The 19155-nt window shown below is 41.5% G+C and overlaps 1 protein-coding gene across 3 annotated transcripts in view; it reads right to left on the bottom strand.

Moving 5' to 3' along the window:
* LOC118022797 (zinc finger protein 30 homolog) overlaps positions 1-2781 on the bottom strand; it is a 66788-nt gene extending 64007 nt beyond the window's left edge. The window contains exons 1-2 of one of the 3 annotated variants that reach the window (XM_035023614.1): positions 2028-2781; positions 1441-1512 (exon numbers count right to left, since the gene is read on the bottom strand). The gene's annotated coding sequence lies outside the window, so the exon portion shown is untranslated. The other 2 variants (XM_035023613.1, XM_035023615.1) reach the window with 2 other exon arrangements.
* Between the last annotated feature and the right edge of the window lie 16374 nt (positions 2782-19155).

Below are 19155 nucleotides of genomic sequence, written 5' to 3' on the forward strand. Positions count from 1 at the left end.
TTTTTTTAAAGATTGTATTTATTGGGGCGCCCTCTTTTTTTAAAGATTGTATTTATTGGGGCGCCCTCTTTTTTTTTTAAAGATTGTATTTATTGGGGCGCCTGGGTGGCTCAGATGGTTAAACGTCTGCCTTCGGCTCAGGTCATGGTCCCGGGGTCCTGGGATCGAGCCCCGCATCGGGCTCCCGGCTCAGCGGGGAGTCTGCTCCTCCCTCTGACCCTCTCCCCTCTCATGCTGTTTCTCTCTCGCTCGCTCTCTAAAAAATAAATAAAATCTTAAAAAAAAAAAGAATCCCTCTTTTGGTTCATTCGAGTGTCTGATTCATTTTCCTGCTTGCAAGCATCCATCCTAATTAATCTCACATTTTCATTACTTTTGGGAATACAGAAAGCTGATAGGGAATGACTAAGAATCATCATTTAAAACCAATAGCTAATATTAGTTAAGCACTCTTCTAATGGGTCAGGTAGTCCTCTAAGAGCTTAACAGATATTAATTCAGGTAATCTTTAAAACCACACTGTGAGGTATATACTATTGTAATTCTGAATTTACAGATAAAGAAACTGGGACCAGAAATATTGCTCAAACTCACTCAGATTTAAGTGGCAGGCAGGATTCAAATTCCTTTAATCTACGTTCAAAATTCTTAAACACCTTATATACCTCAGTCTATTGAAAAACATACCCCAAACAAACTAATGGTACAAACTTTTAATCATAGAGTAAGTTCTTAAGACCTAATGTACAGCATGGTTATGTATTATATACAGTAATTATATACAGTATTATATACTTGAAATTTGAAATTTAAGAGTAGATCGTAACTTTTCTCACCACACACAAAAGTAACTATGAGGTGTTGGATGTTAATTGGTCTGATTGTGGTAATCATTCCATTCCACAATGTATACATATACTGAAACATCCTGTTGTACACCTTAAGTATATACCATTTTGTATTTATCAAAAATAAGCAAAACAAACTCATGCTACCAAACCTTTAACCACATCTGGCTGGTACCAAAAATTCCCAATCACGGAGTTCCTTGGAAAAAAATCCCCATCCCTATTCTGGAATCATTGAAGGTATCTAAACAAACCCTAAACTACTCCTTAACAAACCACAGTCGAAAACAAAGCATGAACATTGACTTCCAAACGGGGTATCACCATAATCAGAATCCTTAAGAAAAAGTGCTCACAAAGCAACTGAATATATAGCATACGATTAACTAACTGTAGAACTGCATTAAATGGACACTAGCGAGTGTTACCTATTAATTAGGTCCCCCGCCGTTAACTACGTAGGGAAATCTTGAGGCCCAAATCAATGAATAGACCATTCTTAAGCAGCACATTCCAAGGGAAGAAAATCAAAAAGCCCAGTGTTCTGAAAATCAAATGCATTTCACGGAAACAAAGCAGCAGCACAACTCACACAGAACCTGGCTTTCCGAGGCGCGGCAGCGATTCGTTTCACTTCAAAGGCCTTCTCTGGAGACTGGCCGGGCTGGGGAAGCAAATAGTGTTCATTACACCCCGGGCTTTTCTTGATCGGTTAGAAACCACCCTCCATGCCCCGTGACCCTCGCTAACCACCGCAGGCGTGCACAAACGGAAACGAGAGACAAACGAGGAAAGGTTTGCAGTCGCCCGTGTCCACGTTCGCAGCTCTGGGTACGCTGTAGTTCGGACATCGCTACTGCTCACCCCGTGGGACGGCCCACTGCGTCTTCCTCTGTCCAGCGGGTCCTCCGGACCTCAGAGGTCAGCCCTGAATCTAGCTCCAGCGTTTTGCAGCGGACCTTTATTCTGGGGCTCCCCCTCCAACTGCCCTCTGCGGCCGGGCCTTGGTGGTTGAGGAGGAGACCGAGGTGCGTAGGACCGCAGGGTCTCGCACTGCATAATAGGCCGCGCCCACAAACCGGGCCCCGCACCGTTATTGCCGCACGAGTTTAAACCCACCCCGTCCGGGTGTCCAAACTCGGGAGGAATCGCCTAGTAGGCCGAGGCCCCAGGACCCACCCCCGCTCCGGTCCGCGGAATCTGGCCCTTCCCGTACACGTTTCCTTCAGAAAAGCCGCGACCACAGCAGAGCCTGGCTCCACGTACTAGCCCTGCCACCGGCTCTGAAAACCCCCGAGCCCTCAAGTCTGCGGGTTTCCAGCGCGCCTACCGCGGCCCGAGTGCGCAGGCGCGCAGGGGGCGGGGCAAGTGCCTCGGTTCTTTAGAAAGGGCTGGCGGGGGAAAACGGGGCCAGGTCCCCCGCTCGCCGACCGAGTGGAGAAGCAGAGTTCCGGCAGGGCCAGGGTTCCTCGGGCCTGTAAAGGTGACCCTGTGAGCGACCCGTGCTACCGAGGATAATCCAAGCCTGCTCCCTTGTTAGAACTGTAGTCCAAAATCACAAAAGCTGTGTATTCTGGCTTTCCTCTTTTGGCTCTTGGCTCCGCCCCCCCGTTTGAGCCGCGAACACCGCCCTCGAGCGCCGAGCGTTGAGGCTCCGGGGAGTTGCCGATTCTGTCCAGAGTACGCAGGCGCGCGAGGAGGGGGGGGCGACCCCGGGACTCTACTGAGGTGGGGGAGGCTCTTGGGGCCACAACCGCTGGCGGCTGGGGGATAGGGCGGAGGGTAAGGGGCACCGCAAGAGAGGTTGGATTCTCGCGCCCGGCTTGGGGACTGTTCAGATCTTCATTTAGGCTTGAAGCGATGACCCTGACTGGTATCAGTGCTGCGCTCATGGTTCACGTGGCGTTTCCTGAGGTACTGGCGTGGTGCCTCGAGTGCCTGAGCGGGTGATCGAAGACTGGGTTGTGTTTTTTCCTGCTTGGAGCTGTTTCCCCGCATATGTGCCATTCTTTGGATGCAGGACTAGGGAGGCACCACAGAGAACACTGTGTGTGATTATGCCTGACTGTGATGCCAGCTTTAGGGATCTCGGAAGTCTCTGTGGTTTGTGGCATTAAAAAAATGAAAGTCAGCGGAGTAAATCGGAAGATCTAATTGGCTTTGTTTGACTATTGTGAGTTGGGCAGCATCCCTACTAATAAATAGACATCCCCAGGAGTTTTACAGAATGGGAGGTTTTAGAGGCAGGATGGTGGGGCAAGGAAATTATTAGCAAAAGAAAAGAAAGGGTTGGTACCGGCCAGGTCATCTTTTTGAGGGAAGGGAATAGGCAAGAGTCTTATTTTGCAGATTACCTGATCAGGAAATTTTAGATGGACTGTTCAAAGGTCACATTTCTGGGAGTGGTTGAAACTGCAATTGCTAATTAATTAAAATTGTTAATCTTGATATGTTCTATGGGGGGTAAGTGACTCCATTTGGGGCCTGTTTCTTTTATAACTGTGAAGTACCTCAAATTGTGTGTATCATTGAAGGTGACTGTGCTGTGAAGGAAACCAGAGTATGTCACTCCAATATATACCTTTTTGACATAAAAATTATTTTGAACTGAAGGCAATTTATAAGCATGAAAGTCAGGAAAGCTCTCTCTGCCCTCCCCCATTTCTGCCTAAAGGAAGGGTATACATTCTCCTTTATTGGAGGCAACTCTAGACTCTTAGCTCATAGATGGCACCAAAAAGAATCTGCAAATAAACCTTCACTAGTTTCCTTTCACAGATTGCCACCCTTGGGAGCCTAAAACTGCTTTAATTTATCCTATCATTTCTCTACAAATTTATTATTTGTTGATTGCTAAGCCACCACTTTTGAGTTACTCTTGTTTTCTCCCATATGACATGTGCACACATGTTAATAAATCGTCTTCTGTTAATCTTTCTTTTTTGTTACAGAGCCCCAGCTGAAAACCCAAAATGGGTAGAGGTAAAATTTTTTTCTCTCCTGTAGCCCTAGTGTGTGTTATTTCTGGCTTGGTTTTGATAGGCCTGCACTTCTGCTTCTTACTTTCCATGGACATTATGTTTGTGGGTGTAGGGGAGCAGAATTTTCCACCCAAAATATGTCTCTTTAGCGTAAGGATTATTTTAGGCTGATTATTTTTAAGAAACTGCAAACACAGGAGAAGCTCTAAAACTGAGTAGAAGTTGTGTTTTTTTTTAAGATTTTATTTATTTATTTGACAGAGAGATAGAGAGCACAAGTAGGCAGAGAAGCAGGCAGAGGGAGAGGGAGAAGCAGGCTCTCCACTGAGCAGAAAGCCCAATGCAGGGCTGGATGCCAGCACCCTGGGATCATGACCTGAGCCAAACGCAGCCACTCAACCGACTGAGCCACCCAGGCGCCCCTAGAAGTTACTTTTTGTAAGAAACATTTAGATTTAGGGTGCCTGGGTGGCTTAGTTGTTAAGCAGCTGCCTTCCACTCAGGTCATGATCCTGGAGTCCAGGATCAAGTCCCACATCAGGCCTCTGCTCAGCAGGGAGTCTGCTTCTCCCTCTGACCCTCATCCCATTTGTGCGCTCTCTCTCAAATAAATAAAATCTTAAAAAAAAAAGAAAGAAAGAAAGAAAGAAAGAAACATTTACATTTATAAGGGAAATCTCCAATTGTAAGGGTGTTTCCCTCACTACCAAGAAGAGGTACCTAAATCTGTTATCAATGTTATCAATGGAGAAGGCATGAACTTAAATCTATATAACAACCTTATCCTTGTTTATTATGCTTTTCCTGGTAACCTTCCATAACTGACCCTCCACCCACAGCATCTTCTTTTGTCTTTAGCTGAAGATGGTAATTAAGGTAATTTGGCCATTTGGGGGAGTCACTCAGTTTTCCCTTATATACAGGAAGTATACATGTTATTAAACATTTATCTCCTGTTAATCTATCTCATGTCAATTTAATTCTTAGACCAGCCAGAAGAATCTTGTAAGGCAAAGGAAAATTTTTCCTCCCCAGCATGGATCACTATGTTACTAGGTGTTGGGATTTTGATGGTCAGAATCTTGGCCATTAAGTATGCCTTCAAGAATATGGTGCTATGGCATTTAAGCGAGTAAAATAATTATAGGCAAAAAAATATTGGAAAGGAAGAGGTAAGATTATTGTTATTTCTGAGTGATAAGATTGTAGGAGTATGTAATCGGGAAGTTGAAATTAATAGGACTTCATAAAACAAAAGGAGGGCACTTTATTGTCTCTTGTAGCAGCTGCACTTGCAATATTCATCTGTAGATTAGGTTTTTTTAGTTTAGGTTTTTGATTTTTTTTTACCTGTACCTAGATGAAATTTTGGATGAATTCAATGATGTTTTCAATCAGTCTTGGATAATACAAGTTTCTTTGAACACTTTTAGCTAAAAGACCAGTTTTATTTTAGTAGTTAAAAATGTCTTTAGTAATAAAAATGTCCAGTGTAATAATCAAGATTTCATTTAAAGCAAAAAAACTTCCATCTTTTTCTTTCTCCTTAACCACATCCAAATATGGTTATATCTCAATTATTGTGGTATTTATATTATATGTGGTATTTATATAATAATGTAAATTATTTTACATTCCAAACCAAGTAGATTTTCTAGATATTTTTTCTTTCTTTTTTTTTTTTTTTTTTAAGATTTTATTTATTTATCTGACAGAGAGAGACACAGCAAGAGAGGGAACACAAGCAGGGGGAGTGGGAGAGGGAGAAGCAGGCTTCCCCCTGAGCAGGGAGCGCAATGCGGGGCTCAATCCCAGGACCCTGGGATCATGACCTGAGCCGAAGGCAGACACTTAACGACTGAGCCACCCAGGCGCCTCGATATTTTTTCTTTATTGAGGATTTAGTTTTCTTTGTACCTGTTCTTAAATTTTAGAGATGTTCCACAGATAAATGTTCCATATTTATGTTAAATGTCCACAGATGATTTTTTTCAATTGTTCAAATATCCATTAGAATCTCTCAGTCTACCAATCTGGGGCTTCAGTTGGACTCTACAGTTGTCCTGAAACTTACTTTCATTGTTTTCCTGAATTGGATTACTGTTTTCTGGAATTAAGTTAATTTTCCATTTTCATTAAAGTTCTTTTTCCAACAGCTTCCTTTAGATGCATGTGTTAAATTAGTTCTTTAATGTTTGGAAATGTCTTAACTCTACTCTCACACTTTGCCAGTATTCAAAACTTAGAAACATCACTTTAAAGTTTTCTGGTAGCTTATGTTGTCAAATCTAATACCAAATGTTTTCTGTTCCTCTATGTGTAATTTATGTCTCCCATTCAAATACTTAATGCTATTTATGCGATCTGAAGAGAAACCAGAGTGTACTTAATGCTATTTATATCCCCAGTGTACTGAAATTTCATGACTTATGGCATAGATCTTTAAATATTTTTTATGCTAGATGTAGGTGAGATTTTTAGTCTGTAGGTTCCAGATCTGAGAATTCTTCTTATATTTTTGATTTTTGGCAGTCTTCTCTATTTCAGGTTTTTTATTCCTGGCATTTGTATTTGCTGGAAGGACTATTCCTGAGTTGTGCCTAATTTTTCCTTCTTCATAGCTTTCTGTTCTTATTTATGGATGCAATATAATTTTCAATCTCTCAGGGTAATTATAGTTATTCAGAGTTTTCTTGTCCATTTTTGCCTTTTATGTCCAAATCAAATTTCTTTTCAAAAAAGCTTGAATTATTTTTCTTCCTTTTGCCTGGGATACTTTCCTGAAATGTGTGGTAATCCTTGCCTCCAGTCAAGAGGTAAAATTTCTCGGGGCACCTGGGTGGCTCAGTCGCTCAGTTGTTAGGCATCTGCCTTCGGCTCAGGTCATGATCCCAGGGTCCTGGGATCCAGCCCTGCATCTGGCTCCTGCTCAGCAGGAAGCCTGCTTCTCCCTCTCCCACTCCCCTATTTGTGTTCCCTCTCTTGCTGTCTCTCTCTCTGTCAAATAAATAAATAAAATCTTAAAAAAAAAAAAAAAGGTGAAATTCCTCAACTGGCAGACATTAGAGCCAGCCTTTTCACCAGAAGACTGCCAGGGAACGCTCTTCTCTGCTCTTTAGTTTAGACCAGAAACTAGGTCCAGTCTCCTGAGCTACTGGTGTTTGGGGCTAGGAGAGGCCCAAAGTTCTGGGTATGGTTTTTCACTCAGACTGCCTATGCCTCAATCCTGTCTTCCTTTGTGCAGTTGGACATCCTTCCTGGGTCAGTTTATCCAGAGATCAAACTTCCTGTGCAGTGTATTTGATTACATGAGAGGAAAAGTAAAGGGGGAGAACAACCAGTTTGTGCACAAAGTTTCAACCAATCTGTTTCCAGGTCCATACCTCTCCAGATTTATCATCTTTAGAGAATATAGAACTCAGCAACCAACAGGACCTAACTGACATTTATGAAACATTTGACCCAACAGCAGCATAAAACATACTCTTTTCAAATGTTCATGGAGCATATAATGAGATATACCAAATGCATGGCCATAAAATAAACCTCAAAGTATTTAAGAGAATTGAAATCACATGGAGAATATTCTCTGACCGCAATGGAATCAAACTAGAAATCAATAACAGAAAACAGGAAAGTCTCCAAACACTTAGAAACTAAACAACAAACTAAACACTCTTCTAAATAAACTGTGGGTCAAAGAGGAAACCTTAAGGGAAATTAGAAAATTACATTAAGTTGAGTGAAAATATAAAATACCAAAATGCATGGGACACAGCTGAAACAGTGCTATGGGAAACTGTTTGGCAATAAAGGAATACATTAGAAAAGAAGAAGAATCCCAAATCAATAATCTAATAAGCTCCCACCTCAAACCTAGGAAAAAAAGAGCAATATACACACAAAGCAGCAGAAGGAAGAAAATTTTAAAATGAACTTTCACCTAATTGTCACACCTCTTATGAAGATCAATTCAAAATGGATCACAGACTTAAACATTAAAACTATAAAACTTGTAGGAAGAAACATAGGAGAAAATCTTTAGGATTGAGGGCTAGGTAGAGTTCTTAGACCTCATACCAAAAGCATAATCCATACAAGGAAAAACTGAAAAATTGAAAAATTGGACTTCATTAAAAGTAAAGTCTTTGGTCTGTGAAAGTCCACATAAGAGGATAAACAGACAAGGTATAGCCCAGAAGAAAATATTTATAAACCACATAACCAACAGAGGGCTAGTATGTAGAATGACTATGTTAATTAGCTTGATTGTGGTGACATATCACAATGTATGCATATATCAAACCAAGTTGTGTTCCTTAAATATATACAATTTTAATATTCAATTGTACCTCAATAAAAATTCGTGGGGGATAGAATGAAAAGGTCTAACATAACTCTCATTGGAGTGTCAAAAGGAAAAAAAAAAAAGAATGGAGAAAAGATAGTATCTAAAGAGATAATGAATGCAAAGTTTCCAGAATTGAAGAAAACTGTGAACCCACAAATCCAGGAAGTGCAATATATCCCAGGTGGGATATAAAAGGTCCGTGCTTAAACATATTAAAACAACAACAACAACACAACTTGAGAATACAGAAGATTAAATTAAAAGCACCTAAACTAGGGGTTCCTGGGTGGCTTAATCAGTTAAGTGGCTGACTCTTGATTTCAGCTCAGGTCATGGTATCAGGGTCCTGGGATCAAGCCCCACATTGGGCTCTGTGCTCAGCAGGAAGTTTGCTTGAGGATTCTCCCTTTCCCTCTGGCCCTCCCCCTATTCCCACACACGTGCTCTCTCAAATAAATGAATCTTAAAAAAAAATCAGGGACATCTGGGTGGCTCAGTCAGTTAAATGACTGACTCTTGATTTTGGCTCAGGTCATGATCTCAGAGTTGGATTGAGCCTCGCCTCAGGCTCCCCACTCAGTGTGGAGTCTGCTTGAGATTCTTTCCCTCCCACTCTACAGCCTGCCCCCTCCACTCCCGGGGTTATGGTGCGTGCTCGCTCTCTCTCTCTGAAATAAATAAATAAAATCTTTAAAGTGTACAGTTCAAAATAAATTGAGTATACAGTGATTTTTAGTATATTCACAGAGTTGTATAACAATTACCATAATTTTATTTTTTTTAATTTTTTAAATTTTTATTTTTTTTAAGATTTTATTTATTTATTTGAGACAGAGAGAATGAGAGATAGAGAGCACATGAGAAGGGGGAGGGTCAGAGGCAGAAGCAGGCTCCCTGCCGAGCAGGGAGCCCGATGCGGGACTCAATCCAGGGACTCCAGGATCATGACCTGAGCCGAAGGCAGTCGCTTAACCAACTGAGCCACCCAGGCGCCCATAATTACCATAATTTTAGGGCACCTAGGTGGCTCAGTTGGTTAAGCGACTGCCTTCGGCTCAGGTCATGATCCGGGGGTCCTGGGATCGAGTCCTGCATCAGGCTGCCCCTGCTCTGCAGGGAGTCTGCATCTCCTTCTGCCTCTGCCTGCCACTCCCCCTGCTTGTGTGCGCTCTCGCTCTCTCTCTCTGCCAAATAAATCAATAAAATCTTAAAAAAAAAAACAATTACCAGAATTTTAAAACATTTTAATCATCTCCCCAAAAGAAACCCTAAACTCATTAGTACTCCCTATTTCCCCCCAAATCCTTCTTCCCTAGGCAACCACTGTTTTTCTTTCTGTCTCTATGGACTTACCAATTTGGCAATTCGAGTATAACCTGAATTATGTAATAGTTGGTCTTCTGTGACTGTCTTTTTCATTTAGCATAATGTTTTCATCTATGTTGTAACGTGTATCAGTACTTCATTCCTTTTTATTGCCAAGTAATAGTCCATTGTATGGATATACCACATTTTTTCCATTCATCTAGTAATGAGCATTTGAGCTGTTTCTACTTTTGGCTGTTGCAAATAATGTTGCTATGAACATTCATGGACAAGTTTTTGCATGGACCTATGTTTTTATTTCTTTTGAGTATCTACTTAGAGTTTAATCACTGGGTTATATGGTAACTCTATGGTTGACCTTTTAAGAAACTAGCAAACTATTTTCCAGAGCAGCTACACCTTTTGAAATTTCTACCAGTAATGTATGAGGGTTCCAGTTTCTCCACATCCTCACCAATACTTGCCTTTTTCACTATAACATTCCTATTTTGTGTCAAGTGGTATTTCATTGAGATTTGGTTGTATCCCCCTGATGGCTAATGATGTTCATGTACTGGTTGGCCAGTTTTATATCTTTTGAGGAAATAACTAGTCAGCTCCTTTGCCTGTTTTTGTTGTTGTTGTTGTTGTTGTTGTTTTATTTGACAGAGAGAGACACAGCAAGAGAAGGAACACAATCGGGGAGTGGCAGAGGGAGAAGCAGGCTTCCCACAGAGCAGGGAGCCCGATGCGGGGCTCGATCCCAGGACCCTGGGATCATGACCTGAGCTGAAGGCAGATGCTTAATGACTGAGCCACCCAGGCGCCCATCCTTTGCCTGTTTTTTTTATTACTGGATTATTTGTATTTTTTATTGAATTGTAACAATTCTTTATGTATTCTAGATAAAAATTTCTTATCAGATAGATGATCTGCAAAATTTCTTTCCATTTGATGGGTGGCCTTTCTACTTTCTTCATGATGTCCTTCAAGCAGAAAGGTTTTTAATTTCGATTATGTTCAATAATGCGTAATGGAGTTACCTTAGTCTTTGGGGGTTGCTATAGCAAAATATCAAAACTGAGTGGCTTATAAACAACAGAATTTTACTACTCACAGTACTGGAAGCTGGAAATTCAAGATCAGGGTGCCAGTATGGTCAGGTTCTGATGAAGGTCCTCTTCCAGGTTCATGCTGTGAACTTCTTGCTGTGTCCTCACATGGTGGAGGGGTTCCCGGGCTAAGGCTAGATTGGTAAATTCAAACCAAAAAGAGCAGGGATTTGATAAGCTCTACAAAAGTCTTATGGAGAAAAGAATAAACTAAACCAAAAGTTAACAGATGAAAATAAGAAAGATTAGAGTGGAAATAATTAAATAGAGACTAGAAAAACAATAGAAAAGATCAACAAAACTAAAAACTGATAAAAAAAAAAAAAACACCTTTTTTTGACAAACCTTTAGCCAGACTAAAAAAGAAGACTGAAAATTATAAAGGAAAGAGGAGACATTACAGCTGATGCCACAGAAATATAAAGGATTGTAACAGACTACTGTGAACAATTATATGCCAATAAATGGAATAACCTAAAATAATGGACAAAGCCCTAGAAACATATAACCTACTAAGACTGAACCATGAGGAAATAGAATATCTGAACAGGCCAATAATTAGAGATTGAATCAGTGATCAAAACCCTTCCAACAGAGAAAAGCCCAGGACAAGATGGCTTCACTAGTGAGTTCTACCAAACACTGAAAGGAGAATTAATGCCAGGCATTCTCAAACTCTTCCAAAAAATTGAAAAGGAAGGAAAACTTCCAAACTCCTTCTATGAGGCCAGCATTACCCTAATACCAAACCCTGACAAAGACAGAAGAAGGACAACAAACCAATATCCCTGATGAAGACAGATACAAAAATCTTCAGCAAAATATTTGCAAATCAAATTCAACAGCACATAAAAAAGATCATACACCATGATCAAGTGGCATTTTTCCCTAGGATGCAAGGATGGTTCAACATACACAAATCAATAAACATGATACATGCCATTAACAGGATGAAGGATAAAAATCATGATCATCTCAATAGATTAAAAAAAAGCATTTCACAAAAATTCAACACCCTTTCATGACAAAAACTCTCAACATATTAGGTATAGAAGGCATATTCCTCAACATAACAAAGTCCACATATGACAAGTCCACAGCTAATATACTCAGTAATGAAAAGCTAAAAGGTTTTCCTCTAAGATTAGGAACAAGACAAGGATGCCTACTCTTGCTACTTCTATTTAACATAGTAATGGGAGTTCTAGCCAGAACAAATAGGCACAAAATGAAATAAAATCATCCAAATCTGAAAGGAAGAGATAAAATTATCTTTCTGTGCAGACAACACAATATTATATATTGATAACCTTATAGACACCACCAAAAAACTGTTAGAAATAACGAACAAATTCAGTAAAGTTGCAGGATACAAATCAACATACAAAAATTAATCATGTTTCCATACACTAACAATGAACTACTAGAAAAAGAAATTAAGAAAACGATCACATTTCCAATAATCCCCAAAGCATTATTACCTTCTAACATACTAGAAAATTTACTTAATATGTTTGCTTCTCGTTTTGTTTTTCCTCCAAAAAGAACATAGGTATCATATGGGTTGGAATTTTCTGTGACTTTCTCTCTTGATTCTGGTACTTGAACAGTGCCTAACACATAACAAGTTCTCAATAAATATTTTTTTTTTCAGTGAATATGTTAAGTGAATAACTGACTGAATCAATTGCTGGTGACACAGGTAGCTTCTACTATTTGCAGTTGAACTTCATGTTTTCCCAAGATTTAAAAAAATTCATATATATAAACCAGGTTAGGACAGGCCTAATTTTTTTTTTTAAGATTTTATTTGAGGGGTGCCTGGGTGGCTCAGTTCGTTGGGCGGCTGCCTTCGGCTCAGGTCATGATCCTGGAGTCCCGGGATTGAGTCCCGCATCGGGCTCCCTGCTCGGTGGGGAGTCTGCTTCTCCCGCTGACCCTACCCCCTCTTGTGCTCTCTCTTTCACTCTCTCTCTCTCTCTCTCAGATAAATTAAATAAAATCTTTAAAAAAAAAAGATTTTATTTGAGAGAGAGAGAATGAGAAAGAGAGAAAGCACATGAGAGGGCAAGGGTCAGAAGGAGAAGCAGACTCCCTGCTGAGCAGGGAGCCCTATGCAGGACTCAACCCAGGGATTCCAGCATCATGACCTGAGCCAAAGGCAGTCGCTTAACGAACTGAGCCACCCAGGCGCCCAAGATAGGTCTAATTCTGTTGCTCTTACACCTTTACTGTCTCCAGTTACCTCCTCGCCATTCCCACGTTTAACTTTATCCTGGGCTATTCAAAATGTGTTCTAGGAGTACAAGGAAAGTTTACATCCTGGGCTGGGGCCTCAGACCCTCAATGCAGGCAGGCAGGCTGGTTGTTTCTATGGCTGAAGCAGCACTGCCACTAGAGGGTATCTGTTGGGCCTGGTCAAGTGGAAAGAAGCTCACATTATTATTATTATTCCAGAGGGAACCCCCAAGAGGAGAGTGTGGGAAGATGCAGGGATGTCCACAGAGGCGGCCAAAAATCAGACACAGGCTGGGGAGCCAAGCTTGCAGATGTGATGGTTGAGGAGCTGACTTCAGAAACAGCAATTAGGCCAGTGGAGAGAGGAGCACTGGTATCATTAGCTGGAAAGGGGGTCTGTGGAAAGGAGATAGGGAATCCACACACACAGGTGTACGTGACTCCTTTCTGTATAATTTAGTATACGAGAGAAGGATCGAAGTGCTGGGAGCAACAGGGAAGATGGAACTGGAATCTGCTGCAGTTATGACTGAGGCATTGGGGTGCAGAGGACCTCCTTCCTCCCCATTCAGAGGGCACTCCCAGATGGGCTTGAATGTGAAGGGCGGAAGACACACAGTAGCACTTGTAGGAGAGGGTGAGTCAGGAGTTGAGCTTCTCATTTCACAGTCCATACCTGATGTGGGGAAGGAATCAGGGATGGAAGGGTTTGGGGGCCCAGCAGACAGAGCCAGCTATGTCAGTGTCTGAGTAATGGGGTGGGAGCATGGGTCAGCAAGGTCAACGGGCTGAGGGCAGTAAGTGTGATGAGGTGCCTGGCAGGGGCTCTGACAATAAGAAGATGGGATCTGGTGAGCTGCCTTCTTCTGGGACAAATGACCCATAGAGGTAGCCACTCCAGCAGATTCCAGAATGGCCAGTGAGCCTGCTGCTTTTTGCATCTCTTCTCCGTGGGTCAACGCTGAGGGCTAGAGGGGAAGCTGATAGAGAACAGTCCTTGCGACAGGCAGGGGAAGGAAAGGGATGGCTGTGAGGCACTGGAGTCTGAGATGGCCTCAGCCTTAGTCCCCAGCACATCGTTGATGCAACGACACACTGCCTCCTTCTCCAAGGCCCCCAGCTAGGGGACGGGGTTGCCAGATTCAGAGGCTCCCCTCATTTACGTGGCAACAGAGGAATTTTGCCTTTATTGGGTATAGAACTGTGGGTTCTACAGTTTCTGGCATTTTGTTTCTGCCCTAGGGTAACTAACACCTGAAAGCTTTACATTCTAGATCTTCCCCTGTGCTAGCAGTGAAGCTGAAGAGCCACCAATAGCCCTCCTTAGTCACTCTCTGTGTGGGCCTGGCAGGCAGCTGAGTGAGATGGGGCTGTGCCAGTTGCAGAAAACCTCAAGGAGAGCTGTATGTTTGTGACAGCTTTTTGTTTGGCACATGAGTCCCTAAAAGGGATATGGGGTTTGTTAATGGAGCTGTTTTCTGAGTTCTTGGAAGAGAGGTTTCTCTTCAACAGCCTAGGCCTGGGCTTGAAGAGAGGCCTACATTGACCACCAGGGGCCTACATGTAGAGCATATACTTCCAGTGCTATGGGGCCCCTGTCTCTGATTCTCCGTGTCTGTAGGGTATTCCTTCGGTTTCTTTATTCCTTCCCCCATTCTCTCTGAGGTCCCTCAACACAGTCTCCTTTGCACAAGAGTCTTGAGAATGACTGGATGTTTCTTTTTTTTTTTTAAGATTTTATTTATTTACTTGAGAGAGAGATTGAGATAGAGAGAGCATGAGAGGAGGGAGGGTCAGAGGGAGAAGCAGACTCCCCGCTGAGCAGGGAGCCCAATGCGGGACTCGATCCTGGGACTCCAGGATCATGACCTAAGCTGAAGGCAGTCGCTTAACCAACTGAGCCACCCAGGTGCCCCAAGAGAATGACTGGATGTTTCAAGTGGCATCAAGGTGACTACTGTCAACCAGAAAGTCAATTTGCTCTTTACAGTAACTGAGCTGCAGGACATTTTAGTTTTGAGCAGTCCACACTCACCTCCTCTGATTTGGATGCCAGGACACTGAGGTAAAGACCCCAGAAAGGAACACAGAGTCTGTAACATCCAATGGGATGTATCCTGGCAACACTGCCTGAGAGTCTGTTCTGGGGCAAGGCAGACAGGTGAACACTGTCCCAAGGTAATTAGATGGGTGGGGTCGTGTGCAAGACCTGTCCCCGGTGGGAGGAAGGGTGGCAAGGACAGAAGCTTGCCTGGGCAACTTCTATAATAGCGGATCTTCAGGGTAGAGAGAACAGGCTAGGAGACTTATTTCATAGCTTTCCACTCAGCCAGCAAAAAACCAAAAAAACAAAAACGAACAAAAAAACAAAACAAAAAAAGAACAAAAAAACCCAAAAAAGAGCTGGCTAAAGATGCATATCTGAAATGTGGAAGAAAGGAAGGGTGATCAAAGTGCATGGGAGAAAAGGGTGCACATGCCAAGAATGCTTAAGGAAATATGCCCCCCAAGGCAGGGCTCAGCTTCCCCATACCCTCGGACTCTCCTGGACCTACCTCCTCCTGCTAGATAAAGGGAGATGAACTTACTGGGAGGTACAGTGTCTCCTCCTCCACTCGGGTTCCTGCGCCCTAGGAGGATTGGGCAGGACAGGGATTCTTGAACCAGCAGAGCAGGAACCACTGGGGAGTTGGGCTCAGGATCTTTAGTGCTGGCCAGACGTGGCACCTTTGCAGTCGGTCACCATATGCCCATCTGTCTTTTCCCCTGGGGATACTGGAGGAGAGAGCTGCTCGGAACAGAAGCAAGGGTGTCACCAGATCCTGTTCATGCATGGGGGCCATGGTGACAGACATATTTACATTGTGACCCAGCAATCCCACTAGTAGGTATTTACTCAAGAGAAACTAGAATATAGGATCATACAAAACCTGTATGTGAATGATTTTAGCTGCTTTATTCATTCATATCTCTTGGATAAAAGACTATTCAGGTTATAATTTTGTCTTGAGTGTGTATGTATGTCTATTAGTTTACCATTTCAGATAAAATGTAGAAACCTTTTATCCTTCACTCTTTATACTTGTCATATGTTTTACATCTCTATGCAGATGTAGAGGTGAGTCAGGAGTTCCCCCACCCCCAAAAGTGGTATAATTTTGGTTTTCAAAGTCATATTGTCATTTAAAGAATTTAAGAGGAGAAAAATAGGCCTATCATATTTATGCACACAATTACTATTTCTGTTGCTCTTCCTTTATTCTTGGAGGTTCCAAGCTTTCTTCTGGCATCATTTGCCTTCAGCCTGAAAAAGTTCTTTTCACGTATTTTCAGAGTAGTTGACTGGTAATGAATTTTCTTAGTTTTCCTTCATCTGCATCTGTCTTTATTTTCCTTTCATTCATTAAGGATATTTTTTCTGGGTATAGAATTCTAAGGTTGACAATTCTTTTGTTTCAGGACATTAGTGATGTTTTCCTCTCCTGGCCTCTGTAGTTTCTGATGAGTAACCCACACTTGTTCAAATTGTAACCTCTCTCTCTCTGTAGATGTATTTTTTTTTTCCTCTGACTGCCTTCAAGAATTTTCTTCATCTTTGCTTTCAACAGTTTGAATATGATGTCTCAGAGTGAGATTTTCTGAGCTTCTTGAATCTTTCACCAAATTTGGGGATTTTCAGCTATTTTTCCTCAAATATTTTTTTCTTCACTAAACTGTCCCCCCTCTTTCTGGAACTCCAATGAAATGGATCTTAAAATTTCTAATATTTTCCTACAGGTTTTGGAGACTTTGGTGTACATGTATGTTTGTAAATGTTTTATTTTGGAACAGTTTTAATTCTAAAGAACTACTGTAAAAATTGTACAGAGAGTTCCCATACATGCCTAGTTTCCCCTATTATAAATGTTACATTAGTAAGGTACATTTATCATAATGAATCAATATTGATATTTTATTATTAGCTAAATCCCAGACTTTATTCAGATTTCCTCAGTTTTCTGTCTTTTTTGTGTTTCAGAATCCCACCCATGATACCACATTACACTTAGTAGCTATGTACCCTTAGATTCCTCTTGGTTGTGACACTTCTCTTGTTTTTGATGACCTAGAAATTTTGAGGATTACTGGTCAGATATTTTGTAGAATGTCTCTACTGGAATTTATCTGAGGCTTTTCTCATAAAATTTAAAATGTTTGGGGGAGGAAGACTGCAGAGGTGAAGTACCGTTCTCTTCACACTTATCAAGAGTATATACTACTAATATGACTTACCACTCCTGATGTTGACCTTGATCACCTGGCTTGCGTTAGTGTTTACAAAATTTCTCCACTGTAAAATTACACCTTTTTTCCACCATTTCCATATTGTACTCTTTGGAAGAATGTCATTACCCATACTTAGAGAGTAGGGAGTTATGTTCTACTTCCCTAAGGTCATAGTATTTACATAAATTATTTGGAATTCATCAGCATGGTAAACTTGTCTTTTTTCCCAATTCATTTATTTATTCAATCATTTATGTTCAATGTAGACTCATGGGTATTTATTTTATACTTTGAGTTATAATCCAATTAATTGTTACTAAAATTGTTGCACCTTTGGCAATTGGGAATTCTTTTAGTTAACTCTGTATCTCTTTGACATACACCCATCGTGGGAAAGATGGTTTTGTGTTTTGTTTTGGGTTTTTTAGTTCTTTTCAGCACTAAAAGTTGCTCCAACCTCATCTTGTATATTTCCTGCCCCAGCCTTATAATCAGCCATTTATCCAAGGAGCTCTGGTTCCTTTCAGTGGAAAACAGTATTAGGAATCAAGGTCTGATTGGTAGGGTGCTCATTTTATGGGGGTGATGTTGCTTCCAGACCCACTCAGCAAACAGAGTAAGGAGATACATGTGTATATACACTATCTACAAATACTTTTATATCTAGTCATCTGTATCTACATTAAAGTAAATGTAAGTTCATACTTATGTGGCTCTTTTAATTTTTGTTGGAGATATTTTCCTATCTGCTCTTCAAATTATATCATTTCTGTTGATCTATCTTCTAGTTCACTGACCTTTCTCCATTCTGTTATTGAGCTCATCAGGGAATATTTCATTTTGAATATTATAGTTTTTAGCTATAAAGTTTCTATCTCCTTCTTTTCCATAATTTCTAATTTCTCTGCTGAGAATCTCTATCTTTCCATTCGTTTCGAGAATATTTACCTTTACCTCATTGAGCATAGCTGTTGAGCATCTGTTGGCAGTTGTTCCAGTCTCGATGCAGTTTTCAAGTCTTTGCTATGCTGTTTGTTTCTATATCATGCCTACGTCATTCAAGGGTTAATCTGGGGCTTGAGTAGTGGCATATATTGTAGTTCAGTTCTCAAAGACTTTGTTCTGCTTATTTGGACCTGTTCTGTGCATGTGCTGCTCAAGGTGAGCCTGGGACTTATATTGTTAGTTTGTACACAGATTTAAGTGATGCCCTTCTCCAGTTTTCTCCTCTTCAGGATTTATCCCCATTCTCAGACTTGCAAAGCCCTCTTTGACATGCTACTCTCAGGGTTTAGTCCTTTTTGCCGTCATGTAGTTGTGACTAGGACGGCCCCTGAGGTGATACAGCTAGCCAGAGCAGAGAAGGCAAAAATAATGGAGAGTTTTCCTACAGTCTTCAGAAAACAGGAGTCCCTTTACCTGTTCCTTGGCCAGAAAGCCAAGTAATCTCCCAGGGTCCTTGTGCCATTGTGAAATGGCAGTACAGATCCACGATGAGGGCTGTCTTCGGGGGTGCAGCCGAGAGAGTAAGTCAAAACAAAATGAAACAGGGATTGTCCCCACACTCTCTGACATGCAAAGGCCTCCCTTCCCAGTCATCTGGATAGAAATAGGGGTTTTATTGGGGTGCCTGGGTGGCTCAGTCGTTAAGCGGCTCAGGTCATGATCCCGGCGTCCTGGGATCGAGCCCCGCATCGGGCTCCCTGCTCCGCGGGGGGCCTGCTTCTCCCTCTCCCACTCCCCCTGCTTGTGTTCCTTCTCTCGCTGTGTCTGTCAAATAAATAAAATCTTTAAAAAAAAAAAAAAAAGAAATAGGGGTTTTATCACAGAGTTTTTGCTTTCAGTGCCCGCTGTACTGAGACAAAGGAAGAAAAACACCCACTATAATCACCTCCTTATATGTTGTTATTCAAATTTTCACTTCTGTCCCCATTTGCCTGGTATTGTTTGTTTTTTCAGAGTTTTATTTGTAATCTGTGAGAGAGATCATTTGTAAGGATCTTGCTCCATTTTGGCTGGAAACACTTCAAAAATAATTTTTTAAATAACTACAT

The sequence above is a fragment of the Mirounga leonina genome, unplaced genomic scaffold, assembly GCF_011800145.1.
Source record: "Mirounga leonina isolate KUSES-001 unplaced genomic scaffold, KU_Mleo_1.0 Mir_177, whole genome shotgun sequence".
In the NCBI taxonomy this organism is placed as follows: domain Eukaryota; kingdom Metazoa; phylum Chordata; class Mammalia; order Carnivora; family Phocidae; genus Mirounga; species Mirounga leonina.